The sequence below is a fragment of the Papaver somniferum genome, chromosome 9 (genome assembly GCF_003573695.1).
Source record: "Papaver somniferum cultivar HN1 chromosome 9, ASM357369v1, whole genome shotgun sequence".
In the NCBI taxonomy this organism is placed as follows: domain Eukaryota; kingdom Viridiplantae; phylum Streptophyta; class Magnoliopsida; order Ranunculales; family Papaveraceae; genus Papaver; species Papaver somniferum.
Genome location: NC_039366.1, coordinates 25955605 through 25959794, shown reverse-complemented (window position 1 = coordinate 25959794; position 4190 = coordinate 25955605). Strand labels below are relative to the sequence as shown.

Genomic DNA, 4190 nt, shown 5'->3' with positions numbered 1-4190 from the left:
GGTAAAAATATCCACCACACTTTGGTTCATTTGGAAATACAGATGTTCGGTTGTTTTTGAGAACAGTCACCCAGACCCAGTCAGTTTACTAGGACAAATAAATAATTTCTTAAATTCCTCCCCGTCGAATACCCTACAAAGCAATGAGGAGAATCAAAAGAAAATATCAATCAACAATTTTTGGTCCAACCTGAATTCAGAGTGGATTATCTTCATTGATGTTTTTTACAAGAAAGAAGATTCGTCGATGGGATATGATTTCATCCTGTACTCTGTTGATGAAGAGACCTTCATGCACCTTTCGGTGGGTTCGGAGTGGGCTACATCAGCTTTTCATGCAGAAGCAAAAGCCTTACTGAAGGAAATTACGTGGTTAAAGAATAATATCTTATCAAGTGTGGTCATTGCAACTGACTGCAAAGCTTTGGCAGACAACTTAAACAGGGTTACTTCAGAATCTCCGTGGTCGGCAGAAAATCCATTGCAGGAAATAATGATAACTTTGGACGAGTTACCTCAAGCTAAAGTGAAATTTATAAAGAGAAAGAACAACAATGCAGCGGATTACATCGCCAAGGAGACAAGAATTAAAAAGTTACAACACATGTCAGAAAGCCTAAACCAACGAGTTCACAAATCTAGCATAAATTCTCTACCGACCACGGAGATTCTATTTGTCTAGAATCCTACTAAATATGATACTATATTTATCATGTGATCCAAAATCTTCTCTACCGACTATGATCTAGAATTTGCTTCACAAATCAGTGGGTAATGAAACTTGACACCGCCTTGAAGATCAAATTACAGACTGAATGCCGGTGATAGGTTCTTGTATCTTGGTTTGGATTTCTCTTAGCAATTACCGCTTTTCTTAAAGAATAATTTAAGAGCAAGTTGTCTTTTGGGTTTGCTAAACAGGTGATTCTCAACCCAATGGGCTTAGTGTTTGGAGGTTGTCATTAGGATCTCATTATGAGTGTAATTCATAGGGGTGAGCATTTTACTCGTAATCCGCGGATTTAACCGGACCAATCGTTCATTTGCGGATGGGTGTCCGGACCGTTCGTTAATGGGTTGGATGCAGATGGAATTTTAGAAATCCAACAGATAACGGATCGGGACCGGATGCAACCTTGAAAATCCGTTGGACATCCATATCCGTTAAATTAAGGACATCTATATAGTTCTAGAAAATGCTATGGATCATTTAGGAATTTTTAAGATGTTTGCTTGGGGTGTTATACATGCATTTTTATATTTACATACATATATAAGATATGTAGGTTTTATAAGGAGTCATTTGTGTTAGCTTTATTTTCTTTACTATAAATTTGAACTAAAACAAATTCATTGGATTATCCGCATCCAATCCGTCCATCAGTGCATCCATTGGATGCAAATCTGTTGGATATGGATTGGATGCGGATGCCAAATTTGAAATCCGTAGTGCAATGGATTGGATGCGGATGAGGTGAAAACCGGTCCATACCGGCCCATGCTCACCCTACTAATTGTATATATAATTTGAGACCCAAATATTGACCTCACGTTGAAAGTTAGGTCAAAAGTTTGAATTCTAAAACTCCTGGCCCCCTGCCAATAAGAATCCACGGTTTCCAATCTATTTATCAATTTTTAACGCACACCAAACGCCTGGGGTGAAGATTACTCGCCACCAAACGGCTGAAACATTTAAATCCCTTATCCAACAATCCTCCTCTGCAAACCCTATTTCTTTTTTGCCGCATCCTTTCCTCTCCAACTTTCTTCTTCGTTTTCCTGTCTTCTGATGTATGCAAAAATCTTCTTCGTTTTCCTGTCTTTTGATGCATGCAAAAAGAATCAAAGATGCAACACATAAAGGGTTCACCGTAGATTTTTCTTTGTTCTTTTGTTCTGTATTGATTGTGTTCATCTTTGGTTTTTGCAGGTGAGGGTTTTTCTCTGTTTATTTCGATTTGGGGTTGGGCTTTTTAACAGTACCATATGCCTTCAACTGATTCTTGATATATCTCATTATGTTATAATTTTGCAGGTGAGGGTTAATCTCCCAGCACTAGATGTGATTGGGGTAATTTTTGGCTTTTTTTTTTTCCAGTTAGTTGTTCCTTTCTTTTTTGGGGTTTTTCTTTCTTAGTTTCGAATTAGTTTGGTTTTAAATTTGCAGGCAGATGGGTAATTTCTTAGTGATAAGCATGGTTTGTTTTTGATCTCCATTTTGTTTTGATTTTGTCCCAGCTTTAGTCTAATAAGATTTTGTTTATTTAACTTTGATTAATCTAAATAAATGCCTGAAAGGATTCTTTTGGCCTCCGCCCTGCTAACTCAAAATTATGAAGGCCAAGGTAATTTGTGTGCTAAGCAAGCAAAATAATTGATCTGTATGGTTAATCTTAGATGATTTGAGGTTCCTAAGTTTATTTTGAAGGTTAGAATTTGTAGCCAAGCAAAGGATCAGCCTGCTTTGTGTGAAATGGAGTATATACTAATTCTAATAATTTTAAATATTCACTTATATACCTGCATCGGTTGGATAGTCTAAGTACATGATCTGCTTATTGTACTTCAGTTCCTCATTTATTTAATCCATGAGAGTTTCTTTTATTCAATTTTGTTCCGATTGTTTTGTTTGGTTTGTTGCAGAGTGTAGGGAGTTAATTTGTGGGGTGACTTTTATCCCAACATGTATGTAGTCGGATCGGTAGTTCTCCAAAACTCATGCATTTAAAATCCAGTATCTACATATCACGGTATGTTCATGTGCAATTGGGTGTAAATGTTTACAAGTGTTTAGACAAGCATTGCTTTTAATCTGTTACATATTCATTGTCATTAGTATGTTCTGTAAATTAATACATACGTTGTTTGTGTACAATTGCTTTAAGGTTTCAGCTAAAAATTCCTTCATGATTTATTTTATGAATTTTCCTTTCACTATGAAAAGTAAATTCCTGTGGTCCTCGATTTTGTGATTGTATTCATTAGCAGATGTTGGAGAAGAGAGAGGGTCTTCTCAAATGGCCGAAAATTATAGAATTTAGCAAGTTCACTGGCCACTTTGATGTTATAGATGAACATGGTTGTACCTTAAATTTTTCCTTGATTTGTTATTTAGGATGTGCAGTGCAGAAAAGTAGGGTATAAGGATCTTTGACATTCTGTTAGTCATGTTTTGCTTGCTTGCAGATGCTCATCAAAGGACATCAACTTTGTGGACCTCACGTATAGGAACTTTGAAATTGTTAAGGATCATCAGATACCTAGACCTAAGCACTGTCTCCAAACATCAAACTGTTTCCAGCTCTTATGCATGTACATTTTCATTGATAAACAAGTGCTCGGGTTCAACTCATTTTATAATTTTGTGGTTTGGTAGAAAATATGAAAGTCTGTGTGTTACTGGACATTTGGGAATGTTTGAAATTTATGGAGCTCAGGGTTTGTTCCAAAAAAGAAAAGAAAAGAAAAAAAAAACAATCTATGAGCAAAGCGTGAAGGGAACAAAGGTGAGTATATATAAGATATATAGTATTCGCATTGCTACCTGACTTTGATAAATATGGAATCTCTATATGTAACTTTTAGAGGTATGTATACATATTCACATGCTTATATTTCACGCTTATAGCGTTAGCACCATATTTTCTTATTATAGTAGTGGTTAGTCAATTTGGTTATACTAAGGAAACATGAGTTTTGAGTAACTGGATCAGGGCTTTTCATAATCTATGTAATATCCGTAACTCCCTCGTACCATCATTTCCCTTCTTAGATCAACTGGTAGAGCACGTGGCATTCTGCCTCGAGGATGTGGGTTTGATTCACACAAATGGAAATCAACATGAAAGGCTAATCAACTATCGGCTTTACATCAACATCAATTTAGAATTATAACAACATGGAGCAACTAGCTCACATGCAAAACATGGTCTGTAGGTAATCATTGAACCACATGCACCCACTAGCCCAACCCCATACTTGCAGTTATGCGAACTGCGTCACACTCACTAGACGGTATAAAATAATAGTCCGGGAACTGATAAATCTATTCCGTATTGGTTATACTTTTTGGGTTCATCTTCGTGAGAGTAAAGTTGCACCATTTAAGATTTGAAGAGCTTCTCTATCAATCTAATCTGTCTTTATTTCTTATTCATCCTTCAAAACTCTTTCCGAAATGCCGATTA

The 4190-nt window shown here is 36.3% G+C and overlaps 1 long non-coding RNA gene across 1 annotated transcript; it reads left to right on the top strand.

The window, feature by feature from the left end:
- Nucleotides 1-1655: 1655 nt before the first annotated feature.
- Nucleotides 1656-3833, top strand: LOC113314422. The gene is made up of 4 exons (XR_003342398.1): nucleotides 1656-1933; nucleotides 2039-2074; nucleotides 2647-2753; nucleotides 3190-3833. It is a non-coding gene; the product is annotated as an uncharacterized LOC113314422 (long non-coding RNA).
- The last annotated feature ends 357 nt before the right edge of the window (nucleotides 3834-4190 follow it).